The sequence below is a fragment of the Mustela nivalis genome (genome assembly GCF_964662115.1).
Source record: "Mustela nivalis genome assembly, chromosome: X".
Taxonomy (NCBI): Eukaryota; Metazoa; Chordata; class Mammalia; order Carnivora; family Mustelidae; genus Mustela; species Mustela nivalis.
The window spans coordinates 107,822,706-107,839,696 of NC_139040.1; the positions used below are offsets into that span (position 1 = coordinate 107,822,706).

At 37.1% G+C, this 16,991-nt stretch overlaps 1 long non-coding RNA gene across 2 annotated transcripts in view; it reads left to right on the forward strand.

Annotated features, from left to right (window-relative positions):
• LOC309856575 overlaps positions 1-10,672 on the forward strand; it is a 30,904-nt gene extending 20,232 nt beyond the window's left edge. Inside the window, exons 3-4 of one of the 2 annotated variants that reach the window (XR_014307290.1) lie at positions 45-189; positions 7,907-10,672. This is a non-coding gene — a long non-coding RNA (uncharacterized lncRNA). The remainder of the gene's footprint in view (positions 1-44; positions 190-7,906) is intronic. The other variant, XR_014307291.1, reaches the window with a different exon arrangement.
• The last annotated feature ends 6,319 nt before the right edge of the window (positions 10,673-16,991 follow it).

The window sequence follows — 16,991 nt, forward strand, 5'->3', positions numbered from 1 at the left end:
TTAGATCAATGTGCCATGTTGTCTTCTTTCCACTTGTCTTCTAGAGAAAGATAAACAATGGATCTCTCTTTGTCCATGAAGTACATAAAATCCATTACAATTTAATGGAAATTTTAAAAACAGAAGAAATATAGTGATGTCACTCTTAAGGAAATCTCTTACATTCTGCTCTGTTGTGGTTTAAGTGTGGTAAGTGAAGTTATTTTATTGGGAAAGGGATTTTACTGCATTGTAAGGGAAAGCAGATTCATGGCAAGTCCTTGAATTGGGAAAAATCTTCAGTTTCTGAGCAGAGCCTATAATTTGCATTTGATCTTATAATTCTGGGATGAAGTAATTATAGCATGTTATATACAGATAAGACTGAGGAATAATTTCATTTTACATGCTAACAATGTTCACATTGGAAAAGATGTCACTGAAAGCAACACTGAGAAAGTCAGTGAAAAGTTGGCCTGAAAAAAAAAAGTATTTTACATATGAGGTAGAGAATGATTTCAGTTTGAAGATGATGTTTATATGTGGAAGAGATCAAAGAGAGCAAAAAGTTTATACGTAACACCATAACTTGAAATAGAAAGCTTATTTTCTTATTTTGACCTCATTAATTTATATGAACCAACAGTGTAAACTTATCATGCAATATTTTGTTTTCATCTGTACAATGGGAGGAAAATGACATTCTTACTTATAGTGAAATTGTGGAACCCAAGAAGGAATCTCTTAGAGCATTTCTAAACAGAAAATATTATAAAGTAGTAAATTTGAAAGAGATGAGAACAACTTGAATGAAAAACAAGGAAGAGGAGAATTCACCATCTGGACTAAAATGAAAGAGAAGGAAAATAAGAGTTCCCTATAAATCTCAGAAACTATCTTCTAGGGGTGCCTGAGTGGCTCAGTTGGTTAAGCAACTGTCTTTGGTTCAGGTCATGATCCCAGGGTCCTGGGATGGAGCCCCACGTCAGGCTCCTTATTCAGCAGGGAGCCTCTTCCCCTCTCCCTCTGCCTCCTACTCTGCCTGCTTGTAGTCTCTCTCTCTGTCAAACAAATAAATAAATTTTTTTTAAATGAACTAACCTAGGGGCACCTGGGTGGCTCAGTGGGTTAAGCCGCTGCCTTCGGCTCAGGTCATGATCTCAGGGTCCTGGGATCGAGTCCCGCATCGGGCTCTCTGTTCAGCGGGGAGCCTGCTTCCCTCTCTCTCTCTCTGCCTGCCTCTCCATCTACTTGTGATTTCTGTCTGTCAAATAAATAAATAAAATCTTTAAAAAAATGAACTAACCTGAGAAAGAAAGAAAGAGAAAGAAAGAAAGAAGAAAAGAAAAGAAAAGAAAAGAAATGAAAAGAAAAGAAAAGAAAAGAAAAGAAAAGAAAAGAAAAGAAAAGAAAAGAAAGAAAGAAAGAAAGAAAGAAAAACTATCTTCTAGGTTATTGAGGTTTCTATTTAGAACTTTTAGAAATCAAAATTTCACCTTGGTGCCTCAGAGTCCAGAGAATAATTTAAATAATGGAGCTTGCCATATTTCCTTTTGTGTATATTATGTACTTTGTATTTTGCATACTTCAGTGGTATTGTGTATTGCCATTTTACCAATTTTTCAGTTTTTACAGGTTTTAGGGGTCAACCTGTTGCTCCATTTATGTAGTATTCTTGAATTTACTTTTACTTGTTGAATAAAGATTTTTGTGGTTTAATCAAAGGACTATAACTAAAAGTATTTATTATTGAGTATGAGCATAAATTCTGTCCGAAAAAATAAAATGCATAGTTTAGGAAAAATCAATAGCTGCCTCCATTTAATTGATTAGCTCTTCATTTACAAAAGCAAATTAATGAATGAGGCAGCACTAATCACAACATAGATGCTTCTGATTATTCCTAGAACAAGACTTCATATATGACCGTTTTCTTGACTTACTTGAGATACCTTATCCCAAGTTCTAAGCAATTTGGCCACACAAAAACTGAAACCTTTGCAGTCTGATTTTGATCACCCCTCCAAGATTCTCAATACAATTCCCGTTTATTGTTCACTTTCCTTTCCATGCCATTAATTCCATGCCACTGTGAATTTGTTCCTGTAATTTTGCTTTCTTCATCTCATTTATTATAGGAAAATTCCCCCTCCCTAACCACATTAGGTTTTGCATTATGTCATTAAACTGCTCACCTCAGGATGCCCGTCTTCATAGTTAACCCTGGGCTTTTCCAACAAGCCTAAGGTAACAGTTTGCTATTAAGATCCCTTTTCTTGTATTGTCGATTATAAAAAAAAAATTTGCTTTAACTGAAATTTGACTTTTTCTTCCAGCTCTCCTCACTGGAAAGTATTATTTTCTAACTTTTCTAATTCATTGGAAGACTGAGTAGATTTCCATGCTAATTGCAGACCATGCTTTTGCCTCCACTAGACAGCAATCACTTTTCAGAAATCATTACCAAACCCTGACATTAGCTTTTTCACAAGTGGTGTCAACAACTAACAATCAAAATGCAGTCCCTTTCATTGATGACTTCACCAGCAAACCCCTGGCTTTTATCACTATCTCCTTCCTTGCCAGATATTTTTACAATTTCACCATCAGCAGCAATGACCCTTCTGCCACCTGAAATGTCAATCACATATAGATATTTCAAGGCCATTTTTATAATCTCTCAATTCACCCTTGAAGAGATGGATCATGCTTTTCATGTTTGGAGATGATCAATCTCAATGTGCATCTTTTTTACCTTTTTGCAATTTCCCATCCTATGTTTTTTCCCATTCCTCAATTAATTAGCTTGGCCACCATATTAATTGACTAACAGCTTAATTCAGTTAATTATTACTAATTCTTGCAGATAGGTACTGTATTAGAGTATTAGGATTTGTGTTTTTAAAAAGATTTTATTTATGTATTTGACAGAGAGAGAGATCGCAAGTAGGCAGAGAGGCAGGCAGAGGTGGTGGTGGGGGAAGCAGGCTCCCTGCCAAGCAGAGAGCCCGATGCAGGGCTTGATCCCAGGACCCTGAGATCATGACCTGAGCCGAAGGCAGAGGCTTTAACCCACTAAGCCACCCAGGCACCCATAGAGTATTAGGATTTGAAGAATTTAAGACAAAAACAACAAAGGTTGATAAACACAGTACCTCCACCTAGAAAATGTAATTCAGTAAGCGCTAGAAAGCACTGCCACAATAGTTGGATACCCAGCATGTTGTAAAACAAAAACCCAACAGTGCCAGCTGAGGTGACTCAATACGTAAGATGACAGCCTCTGTCAAGAATCCCAGAAAAAAATATGTGTGATGATAAAAAAGATACTCAGAAGATTTAACGAGGTAATGGAGAGGTTACAGGGTTTAGAGTCAGGCTGAAAAAGATTCAAAGAAGGCTTTCTTGACTGAGGACAAATAGTTTGCACCAAGGCATCCAAATGTAGATGCCTGAACACTGTCCCCCCAAAACTAGCCAGAAAGTCACATCTCACTGATCACAAGCATAGAATCTGGACTACACCAGGGACAACGCGGCAAAGATGAGAGGGGAGCTCAAAATCAAAAGGAGATTCAAAGCCTTCTTATCCTCTGTTACTATAAGAACATTGAAAGACTTGTGATGTCATGACCTCATCTTGCAGAAAATGAGAACAAGAAGAAAGCATTGGAAAGGCAGAATTCTCCCCCCCCCACCCCTGTTTTAGTAAGAAATAACTGACATCCATCATTGTATAAGTTTAAGGTGTATACGTCATGATGGTGTGATTCACTTTTATAGTGAAATGATTACAAGAGATTCAGTTAACATCCATCATCTCCTATGGATCTAGGAAAAAGCAAAGCAAGAAGAAAAAAGAAAAAAAAAGTGCTCCTTGTAGTGAGAATTCTCACAGTTTAATCCAAAAACTTTCCTATATATCCTACAGCAGTGTTAGCTATAGTCATCATGTTGTAAGTTATGTCCCTAGTACTTGTTTATCCTATAATTGGTAATTTGTGCATTTTGAACATCTTCTTCCAATTTCTCCTCCCTTCAAACCTCCACCTCTGGAATGTTCAAGTCTGATCTCGTTATGTATGTTTAGATTACTTGTACATTTAGATCCATATATATTTAGATCCCACATATGAGATCATACAGTATTTGTCTTTCAGTCATACAGTATTTCTCTTTCTCTGTCTGGCTTATTTCACTTAGTACAATGCCTTGAAGGTCCATGTATGTTATTGCAAATGGCAAGATTTCCTGGTTGTGTGTGTGTGATGGAGTATATTCCACAGTCGGTGTATATACCACAACTTCCTTATCCATTCATCCATTAACGAACACTTAGGTTGTTTCCAAGTCTTGGCTACTGTAAACAATGCAGCTATGAACATGGGGGTACAGCTGTCTTTTCAAGTTAGTTTTTTTCTATTCCCTTTGGATATATCTCCAGGAGTGGAATTGTTGGATCGTAGGGTAGTTCTGGTTTTAATTTTTTAAATCTTCCATACTGTTTTCCATAGTGGCTGCACCAGTTTGCAATTCTACCAACAGTGCACTAGGGTTCTCTTTTCTTTGCATTCATGCTGACATTTCTTATCTCATCTTTCTGATAATGGCCATCCCAACAGGTTGAGGTAATAGTTCATTCTAGTTTTAACTTGAGCACCTTTACATGTACCCACTGGCCTGAGAAGCAGAGTATTTATCTGAAAGTGACTAAATCATTGAAAATAGATTTTTATATTTGTGAAGACTGTGGGATCATATCTTGGCAGGTTAAACTACACAACTGAGGGGCGCCTGGGTGGCTCAGTGGGTTAAAGCCTCTGCCTTCGGCTCAGGTCATGATCCCAGGGTCCTGGGATCGAGCCCCACATCGGGTTCTCTGCTCAGCGGAGAGCCTGCTTCCTCCTCTCTCTGCCTGCCTCTCTGCCTACTTGTGATCTCTGTCTGTCAAATAAATAAATTTAAAAAACAACAACAAAAACTACACAACTGACCCTTGAACAATGTGAGGGTTAAGGTCACTAACCCCTGTAAAATTGAAAATCCGAGTGTAAGTCTTGACTCCCTAAAAACATAATTACTAAAAGCCTATGTTGATAAGAAGTCTTACAGATAGCTTAAACAGTCTGTTAACACATATTTTGTAGGCTATATGTATTCTATACTGCATTCTTATAATTAAGGTAAAGAAAATTACAAGGAAGAGAAAAAATACATTTACAGGACTGTACTGTACTGAAAAAGTTTGCACATAAGTAGACCTATGCAGTCCAAGTCTGCTGCTCAAAGGTCACCTGTTAAAAAAAAATTTAAAAATTTTTAAAAAGTCACCTTTTTTCCCCCTTCTTTTAAAACACGGCAAAATGGAAAACTGCTAGCAAATTTAGATCTTTTATAGAAAACAAAAATTCTAACTTTCCTTTATATGTTTAAGGAGTATAATGAATACATTTTTAAACCTGCAATTACTATCTATTTTCTCTTCAGTATAGATCTCTGTAATGTGTCATCAGGAAAATAGCAGTATAAAACAAACACTTTCTGAGACACAGCAGAACTTACATAATCAAATCTGAGTTGACTTCCCAAGTCATCAGTTACCTGACACTTACTCTCAATGGTTGACAGATCTTCAGGGTAGCAGCTCATTTGGAATTAGCTATGAAGGCATTTTGCAAGTTCCATAAGGAAAGCAGCTATGTTACTCTGTGACCAAACCTTGACTTTCTCATAATGTCATCTCTTTCAGTGTAACTATCTATCTGCCGGTGACATTTCTGCAGCCATGCATATTTTTAGCTTGAAGGGAGAATCAGTGCTATCCCATCTGTCAACTAACACGAAAAATACAAAGTTCTGTGGAGAAGGTTGGGTTTTGCAACGATGATGACAAATTTTATCGGAACCATTAACAGCAGCAACCACCCTGCTGCCCTGCCATGAATTACAGACTTAATCTGTGCCAGGAATAGTGCCAGGCCATTTGCATTTAACTGCACAATGTACACAAAGGATAGAAATGTGGAACATTGTTTCTCCCAATGAAACCAGAAATGGACAAAATAAGAACATTTGGAAGTTACATAGATAGTGGACTTCGAAGCTAATGCAGACTGATTTCAGTCTCTGATTTTAGAGTTTTATTTTTAAATTTGCTGCTGGCATATCAGCAAATGCCTGAGTTTGATTGATATACTCGAGGATGATGTGAGAAAGTGTGTGAGGCTCATGTAAATGAAATACTGTTTTTGTTGGATTATGTTCTGAAAATTGTTTCAATAAGCAGTTGCCTTCATTTTCCAAGGAAATTCTCAATATTCCAGAAGGAAATGCTATGGCTCTATACCTTGAGGACTGCCTTCTAGCTTAAAGATAGAAAGACATAAATGTTTTATAATGAGTTCTCTTTAAAAAAATAAATCAAAACATCACAACAGCTGGCATATAGAACCAAGCAGCAAAAGGAGATTGTAAATATGGCCAAACAAAAGTGTATGGGTTTTGAAAAGACTATAGGAAGATGTAATTTAAAGAACCATTCTGTATTGTATTTATTGATATTTCAATTATGTATGATATGTGTCACTGCCTTTGACACTCTAAGTAGGAGTGTCAACAAATTTTTGAAATGACAAAATGCAATTATATTAGTGATTGGTGTAGCAAAAAAATGGCTTGATGAATTATCAAAATAAACTTGCAAATGCCTAAAATAAAAGCAGCAGGCCTTTTTATAAAAAAATTATTTATTTATTTATTTGACAGAGAGAGAGAGAGAGATCACAAGTAGGCAGAGAGGCAGGCAGAGAGATTGGGGAAAGCAGGCTCCCTGCTGAGCAGAGAGCCTGATGCGGGGCTCAATCCTAGAACTCTGAGATCATGACCTGAGCCACCCAGGTGCCCCACAGCAGGACTTTTAACAATAAAAAATTCCCTGATCAATTCCCCTTTAATCATTTATCTAAAAACTGAGTGCTTATATTACTAATTTTGGTTCATTGATTTTTCTCTACTGTGGTAAAAGGTTATTTCTTAAATATCCTTAACTCTCTCATTTTCCAAATTTAATTGTTACCCTTTTTAATTAAATCAGGACACAATGTTTTACTCTGATAAAGTTTATGTTTTGGTCTTTGCCCCCAATTCATAAAGTGCTCTGTAACTTTAATTTATCTTTAATTTATTAATTTATCTTTAATTTATCTTTATCCCTGTGATTCTCCCCAGACTCCCAACTTACATTGCCTGTCATAAAATGTTCTAAAAACTCCAAAAAAAAAAAAGATGAATTTCTTGCATATTCCTTTTTATTCACCAAACACCTCCCTTTCTCCTGGAAACTGCAGCCCGGCCTCTCTAGTCTGGACTGACTGCCATCTCTAGATCTGCTACTCCAGGGGACTGAACTCTGATGTCATTTCCTTTGTCACCTTTTATTTATGGTTTATTTCCTTATAATGCTAAAACATCTAAGTAACCTCCTAGGATCAGATAGGTGGAAAGAAGTTTTCTGATGCCTGAAATTCCTTTTTATTCTAACTCAAACTTAATTGAAAATACTGAATAGTGAACAGCTGTTTTAAAATCATCTCTCAAAATTAAACACAAAAGAAAACAAACAAAAATCACTGCTTTGTCATCTGCTATCCAGTGTTGCTGATGAGAATAGCAGTGCTAATTAAATGATGCCTCCTTCTCATGGTTTGTCTCCCCCTCTGATTTCCCCCAACTCCCTTCTCTTCTCTGACTGTGGACTGTGAGAAACAAAGGGAGGGTTTTGGAGGGGAGGGGGTGGAGGGTTGGGTGAGCCTGGTGGTGGGTATTAAGGAGGGCACGTATTGCATGGAGCATTGGGTGTGGTGCATAAACAATGACTCTTGGAACACTGAAAAAAAATTAAATTTTAAAAAATGATCCCTCCTTGCAGGTAACTATTTCCTCAGCCTCTTTTACCTCCTCACTCTCCTTCCTCCAGACCAAGAAGAAGAAGAAGAAGAAGCAGCAGCAGCAGCAGCAGCAAAAGAAAGAAAGGAAGAAAACTTCTAAATTTCTTTAGTTTTTGTGCAGTTTCACAGCTCTTCATCACAGTACTGGGATTTATATTTTCATGGGTTTGGAGATGCTTCTTCAATATGAAGACATGTTTTTTCCCTTTGCCTTTTTGAGAATCCCCGGCAGATTGATGTTGAAGCTGCAATGGATAGTTTGTTGTCACCTTCCTCTTGCATATTCTGGGTCATCCATTTCTCTTTTCTTGGAATATGACCCATTGCCCATTCTACTAATTGCTATTCAGCAAAGATACTTCCATTTCTTCTCCCCTCCCAATAACCTTCTGTCTCTCACTTCTTTTGAACAGCATCACACTCCATTACATACTTTTTCTGAAGTTACATTCATTCAAGAAAGACTTTGCTTATACATCTTGTTCTCCCTCTCTCCCTCTGCCAGGTTTCAGGCTTTTCTCGAATCTGTGTTGGGCTTGACTATCTGTTCGTATTTAACGAGGAGACAATGCAAGCAGAATCCAGGAGCACTGTGTGATTTGTTGTGGTGGACTAATGAAGATTCAGTGCTTCAGTGTGTGACTGGAGGACAGGGCAGGCTTTTTTTTTTTTTAAAGACTTTATTTATTTATTTGACAGACAGAGATCACAAGTAGGCAGAGAGGCAGGCAGAGAGAGAGGAAGGGAAGCAGGCTCCCTGCTGAGCAGAGAGCCGGAGGCAGGGCTCGATCCCAGGACCCAGGGATCATGACCTGAGCCGAAGGCAGAGGCTTAACCCACCGAACTACCCAGGTGCCCCCAGGGCAGGCTTTTAGAGTGGGGCTGTCCAAGTGCTGGTATGTGAAGAACTTTCTACCCCAGAGCCATTCATTTCTTTCTTTTTACCTGGGTAGCAGAATACAGTTTTTCATATGAAAAACATTTTATCAGACCTAAAGGGGAGAAGTCTATTGTTTGAAATACTATTTCACTCATATTTAGGTTTCCTTTCATGTCTCACATCTGCCCCAAGTTATTCCCAGCTTCTCAAAATACTGATCCTCAAGGTTATCCATGGGACAATGTCTTACTGTTGGCTCCATACTTCTGTATCAGAACCTCGGTTCCCTCTTGCTCTTCTCCCGGTTACTGGTTAAGCCTTCTGATCTGTACTCTGGGTCTTACAACTGTGTTGAAATGTTTTGTCTACTACTGGCACCCCATTTTTTTTCTTTTACTTCATTTATTTTCAATTTAATCTATCTTCAGAAAAAGGAAAAAGATATGTATGACCAGTTTTTCTTTTTGATAGATGTTACTGTTTGGAAAATGAATGCACAGCTTGGCGAAGAAAGAATGTATAGCTTTTGAATTTTCAGATCTAATATGATGGTTCAAATTATTTTTCTTTATCTAAAGATACTTAGAGTTCTTAGAGAAATGTCAAACCACACAATTACCTAACTATGACTGGCACTGGCATGCAATGGGTTATTTCAAAAATTAAGGTAGGAGTGTGTGTGTGTGTGTCTGTGTGTGTGTTTTCAAGCCTGGAGTATCTAGTACTTTAGGTTCTTCTGATAATTTTATTCAACATATTATTTGACATCTTAGCCACAGCAATTAGGTGCAAGAAATGACAAGTATCCAAATTGGAAAACAATAAGTAAAACTGTCACTATTTGCAGAACCTATGATTTTATATTTAGAAAACCCTAAAGACTTTACCCAAAAAAGTGAGAACTTATAAACACATTCAGTAAAATTGCAGAGTACAAAATCAATACACAAAATTCTGTTCCATTTCTCTCCATTATTAACAAACTACCAAAAATATTAAGAAAATAATTCCACTTACAATTGCATGAAAGAAATAAAATGTCTAGGAATAAATTTAACCAAGGAAGTGAAAAATCTGTCTCCTAAAATGTGTGTACAGTGGATAAAGAAATTAGAAGTAGATTGAAAGACACTCTGTGCTCATAGATTGAAATAACTAAGATTTTTGTAAATGTCTATATTACTTTAAGCCATCTATAAACTAAATTTTTTAAACAGAAATAGAACAAACAATGTTAAAATTTGTCTGGTATGACAAAGATCCTAAACAGCCAAAGCAATCTTAAGAAGGAACAAAGCTAGAAGCATCATGTTCTCTGATTTCAAACTATATTACTACAGTAATCAAAACAGAATGATGTTAGCAAGAAAACAAACACATAGATCAATGGAACAGAATAAAGAGAAATACAGTCATGCATGTATGAGAACTTATGTTAAAGAAGACCATAATGTAAAATGGAGAAAGCATAATCTTTTTAATACATAACATTTGGAAAATTAGACAAAAATATGCAAAAAAAAGAAAACTCACACTACTCTCTTACACCATATATAAAAATTAACTTAAATTTGGTTGAGGACTTCAACCTAAGACTTGGACCCATGAAATGCTCATTAAAAAATAAAACCAAAAAAACCTAGGTGGTGAATTCCAGAACACTGATCTTAGTCACTTTTTTTTTAATGTGACTTCAAAAGCAAAATAACAAAAACAAAAATAAACAAATGGGACTATATCAAACTAAAAAGCTTCTTCACAGCAAAGGAAACCATCAAAAAATCAAAAGGCAACCAATTGCAGTAATTTCTCCTATTCAAATCATGTATCTTAATAAGGGGCTAATATCCAAAATATATTTTTAAAACTCATACAATTCAATAGAAAAAAATCTGATAAAAAATAGGCAGAGGATGTGAATAGACATTTTCCAAAAGAGGTACAAATAGCCAACATGAAAACATGCCAACATCACCAATCATCCCAGAAATGCAAATCAATACCACAATGACGTATTATCCTATACCTAGCAGAACTGTTATCAAAAAGACAAGAAATAAGGGGGCACCTGTGGGGCTCAGTCAATTAAATGTCTGACTCTTGATTTCAGCTCAGGTCATGATCTCAGGGTTGTGAGATCAAACACCATTTCAGGCTTGGTGTGGGGCATGGAGCCCACTTTAGATTCTCTTTCTTCTTTCTCACCCTCTGCACTCCCCCCACTCCCAAAAGACAAGAAATAGCAAGTGTTGGCATAAAGAAAAGGAAACTTTTGTGCAATGTTACTAGAAATATATATTGGTACAACCAATATGGATAACATTACAAAGATTCCTCTGAAAATTAAAAATAGAACTACCATATGATCTAGGAATTCCACTTCTGAGTATTTATCTGAAGTAAATAAAAACACTAATTTTAAAAATATATAAGCACCCCTCTTCTTATTGCAGCATTATTTATAATAGCTAAGATAAGAAATTATCTAAGTCTCCATCAGTTGATGAACGCATGGAGATAATGTACGTATGCGTGTGTGTGTGTGTGTATAATGGAACACTGTATTTTGTATATATAAGAATACATATAGGGCGCCTGGGTGGCTCAGTGGGTTAAGCCGCTGCCTTCAGCTCAGGTCATGATCTCAGGGTCCTGGGATCGAGTCCTGCATCGGGCTCTCTGCTCAGCAGGAAGCCTGCTTCCCTCTCTCTCTCTGCCTGCCTCTCCATCTACTTGTGATTTCTCTCTGTCAAATAAATAAATAAAATCTTAAAAAAAAAAAAAGAATACATATATATAAGGAATATTAGGAATACATATATGTATACACTATATATCTATGTATAGATATGTAGGCATTTAGGAATACTACTCAGCCATAAAAAGAGTGAAATCTTACTATTTATAACAACATGGAAAAAGTTTGATGGTATTATGCCATGTGAAATAAGTCAGAAAGAGAAAGACAAATCCATATAATATTACTTTCATGTGGAACCTAAGAAAAATGAACAAAATAAAAAAATACTCATGGATACAGAGAACCAGGAGAGTGGTTGCCAGAGGAGAAGAGGGTGGGGGGTTAAGTGAAATGAATGGAGTCAAGAGGTATGACATTCTAGTTATGAAATAAGTCCTAGGGATGTAATTTTATAGAAGGATGACTGGAGTCAATAACCTTGTATTTCATTGCATATTTGAAAGTTATTAAAGGCAAATCTTAAATGTTCTAATCATAAACAGAAATGTTTTATATCTTTGTATGAAGACTGATAGTAACTACTTATTATGGTAGTTTTACAGCATATATAAATACTGAATCATTAGTTTTATATTGTATAGCTTAAACTGATGTAATTAGTGTAATTATATACTAATATATAATAAATAATAAATATTTAATATTTAATGATTTAATAATAAATATTTATCAATATTTGATAAAATAAATAAATAATATAGTGCTTATATGTCAATTACACCTCAATAAAAATATTCATAAATGATGGTGACATTAAAGAAAACATTGCTTTGGATAAGCAAAGGTAGAAATCTACTTACTATCTCTGTCCTTATATCTAGAAACAAAATACCTGTGTGGATGGACAATATTAATATCTGTATTTCTGCTGTACTTTCCAGAGTTTGTGGCACAAGATATTTCAACTGTTAAAAATAAGGGGTCACGGAGTGGTGAGTGGTTGGGAGGGGAACCATTGCATTACTATGTAGAACTACTTTTTTCATAAAGAGATGTTGATGTCAACAATTCTTGATGATAAAATGAAAAACAATTCTAGGTAATGCCATAAAATGGCTATTTCTCAAGAACCAACTCACTTGAGCACATTAACCATGGTGTGAAATGTGGACAAAGAGAACGTAAATCCTCCGCTAAGAAATCAAAAGTTGTAGCAGAGGAAGACTTTGAAGCAAGATGCTTTACCCAAAGGGGGCACTGTGGGAATGCTTTCAAGAAAATGGGACAGATTTTGCTTGGTGCTTTGAAGATAAAGACTCAGTTCAAGAGGAGGAGTCAAGATGGCAGAGGAGTAGCAGGCTGAGATGATATCAGGTAGCAGGAGATCAGCTAGATAGTTTATCAAACCATTCTGAACAGCTACAAATCCAACAGGAGCTCAAAGAGAAGAAAAGCAGCAAATCTAGAAACAGAAAATTGACCACTTTCTGAAAGCTAGGACCTGTGGAAGGGTGAATCCAAAGCCATGGAAAGATAGACGGCAGGGGAGGGGCCAGCTCCCGGCAAGCAGAGGAGCAATGGAGCACAAAATCAGAACTTTTAAAGGTCTGCTCCATTGAGGGACATCGCTCCAGAGGCTAAGCGGAGGTGGAGCCCTCGTGGGGACAGCATGGTCTCAGGTCCAGTGGGGTCACAGAAGGATTGGGGGTATCTGAGTATCATAGAGCTCACAGGTATTAGAGCGGGGAAGCCAGCTATAGAGATGGAGCCAAGGAGTGAACTCTCAACTTGGGGTTACCTTAAACTGTGATCCATGGCACAGCAGACCACTGATCTTTGAGCAGGGACCCCCAAAAGTGGCAGATCCGGGGATACCACCCCTGGAAGAGTGGTAGGGATCTACTGGGTTTGGAGACTTCAGGCGGGGCTGTGTGCCAGAGACAGAGATGCTTGGTCACAGGCACGGTGAGCTCGGAGTGTGGCTAGAGACCAGGGAGACGGGAGTGATTGAGCACTTTTCTCTGAGGGTGCACTGAGGAGTGGGGCCCCAAGCCCTCAGCTACTCTGGGCTGGAGATTGGGAGGCCACCATTTTCATTTCCTCCAGAGCTCTATGGAAAGCTTTCAGGGAACAAAAGCTCCCCTCGGTTTCAGAACGAACCCGAGTAGATTACTTAGCCCAGCCCCTAGCAAGGGCAACATAATTCCACCTTGGACAAAGACACTTGAGAATCACTACAACAGACCCTCCCCCAGAATATCAGCAAGAAACCAGCCAAGACCAAGCTCACTTATCAAGGAGAACAGTGGAATTCCAGAGGAGGATAAAGCAAAGCATGGAATTCATGGCTTTCTCCCCACGATTCCTTAGTCTTGCAAAGTTAATTAATTTAATTTTATTTATTTTCTTATTCTATTTTTTTTAACTTTCACTCGTTCTTCTTTTAACTTTTTAAACTAGTTTATCTTAACAATAACTTTCATTAAAAAACCTTTGAAATTTCATTATTGTAGTCATATTTTATCCTTCGTTGGATCTAACTTTATTTTTGTATACACATAGGGTTTTTTGTTCTAAAAATTTTGGGGATACAACTTTGTCTAATAGATCAAAATATACCCTAAATCTAGCACAGGGCTTTGTTATAGTCTCCAGCCTGAGCAAATTCTCTCTATTTTCTTTTTCTTTTTTTCCCAACTAACTTATCTTATCAACTCCTTTTTTAGAATTTTGTAAAATTTTCATCTTTATAGTCATATTCGATCCCTTCACAGTGTTTACCTTTATTGTTGTGTTTGTGTGTATATATATGTGTGTGTGTGTACACACACACACACACACACACACACACACACATATATATATATATATATATATATATATATATGTATGTAAGTTTATCATTCCTTGAAATTTTGGGAGGTAATTTCTTCTAAGAGACCAAAATACTCCCAAAATTAAGTGGGTGGCTCTGTTCCATTCACCATTCTAATATATATATTTTCTTTTTTCTCAAATATTTTTTGAACTTGTTTTTTACCCCCTTTCTTTCCCCATGATTTGAGGTCTCTTCTGATTTGGTTAACACACATTTCTCTGGGGTCTTTGCCAACCTTTTAGGATTTTATTCTCTCCTTCATATATTCTTATCTGGATAAAATGACAAGGCAGAAAATGACCAAAAAAAAAAAAAAAAAAGAACAAGAGGCAGTACCAAAGGCTAGGCACCTAATAAATACAGACATTGGTAATATGTCAGATCTAGAGTTTAGAATGATGATTCTCAAGGTGCTAGCTAGGCTCAAAAAGGCATGGAAGATATTAGAGAAACCCTGTCTGGAGAAATAAAAGCTCTTTCTGCAGAAATAATAGAACTAAAATCTAACCATGTTGAAATAAAAAAAGCTATTAATGAGGTACAATAAAAAATGGAGGCTCTTACTGCCAAGATAAATGAGGCAGAAGAGAGAATTAGTGAGATAGAAGAAAATACCAAAACTGAACCAGGAAGAAATAGAAAACTTGAAGAGGCCCATAACCAGTAAGGAGATTGAAGCAGTTATCAAAAATCTCCCAACAGGGACGCCTGGGTGGCTCAGTTGGTTAAGCAGCTGCCTTCGGCTCAGGTCATGATCCCACTGTCCTGGAATCGAGTCCCACATCGGGCTCCTTGCTCCACAGGGAGTCTGCTTCTCCCTCTGACTCTGCCTGCCTCTCTGTCTGCCTGTGCTCGCTCTCGCTCGCTCTCTCTGACAAATAAATAAGTAAAATCTTAAAAAAAAAAAAATCTCCCAACAAAGAAGAGCCCAGGGCTAGATGGCTTCCCAAGGAATTCTACCAAGCATTTAGAGAAGAATTAATTCCTGGGGCGCCTGAGTGGCTCAGCTGGTTAAAGCCTCTGTCTTCAGCTCAGGTCCTGATCCCAGGGCCCTGGGATCGAGTCCCGCATTGGGCTCTCTGCTCAGCAGGGAACCTGCTTCCCTTCCTCTCTCTCTGCCTGCTGCTCTGCCTACTTGTGATCTCTGTCAAATAAATAAATAAAATCTTAAAAAAAAAGAAGAATTAATTCCTATTCTCCTGAAACTGTTCAAAAAAAATAGAAATGGAAGGAAAACTTCCAAACTTATTTTATGAGGCCAGCATTACCTTGATCCCAAAGCCAGACAAAGGTCCTATCAAAAAAAAGAAAGAATTACAGACCAATAACCTTGATGAACACAGATGCAAACATTCTCACCAAAATACTAGCCAATAGAATCCAACAGTACATTAAAAGGATTATTCACCACAACCAAGTGGGATTTATTCCTGGGCTGCAGGGTTGGTTCAACATCCACAAATCAATGTGATAAAATACATTAATAAAACAAAGAACAAGAACCATATGATACTCTCAACAATGCTGAAAAAGCATTTGACAAAGTATAGCATCGTTTCTTGAACAAAACTCTTCAAAGTGTAGGGATAGAGGGTACATACGTCTGTATCATCAAAGCCATCTGTGAAAAACCCATTGTGAACATCATTCTCAATGGAGAAAATCTGAGAGCTTTTCTACCAAGGTCAGCAACACGGTAGCAATGTCCATTATCACCACTGCTATTCAACATAGTACTAGAAGTCCTAGCCTCGGCCATCAGACAACAAAAAGAAATTAAAGGCATCCGAATTGGCAAAGAAGTCAAACTCTCACTCTTTGCAGATGATATGATACTATATGTGGAAAACCCAAAAGACTCCACTCCAAATCTGACAGAACTTGTACAGGAATTCAGCAAAGTGTCAGGATATAAAATCAATGCACAGAAATCAGTTGCATTTCTATACACCAACAAGACAGAAGAAAGAGAAATTAAGGAGTCGATCCTTATTTACAATTGCACCCAAAACCATAAGATACCTAGGAATAAACCTAACAAAGAGGCAAAGAATATGTACTCAGAAAACTATAAAGTACTCATGAAAGAAATGTAGGATGAGACAAAGAAATGGAAAAATGTTCCATGCTCATGGGTTGGAAGAACAAATATTGTGAAAATGTCTATGCTACCTAGAGCAATCTACATGTTTAATGCAATCTCTATCAAATACCATCAATGTTTTTTCTCAGAAATGGAACAAATAATCCTAAAATTTATATGGAACCAGAAAAGACCTCAAACAGCCAGAGGAATGTTGAAAAAGAAAGCCAAAGTTGGTGGCGTCATAATTCCAGACTTCAAGCTCTATTACAAAGCTGTCATCATCAAGACAGTATGGTACTGGCACAAAAACAGACACCTAGATCAATGGAACTGAATAGAAAGCTCAGAAATAGACCCTCAACTCTATGGTCAACAAATCTTCGAAAAAGTGGGTAAGAATGTCCAATGGAAAAATGACAGTCTCTTCAGCAAATAGAATTGGGAAAATTGGACAGTCACATGCAGAAAAATGAAACTAGACCATTTCCTTACACCACACATGAAAACAGACTCAAAATGGA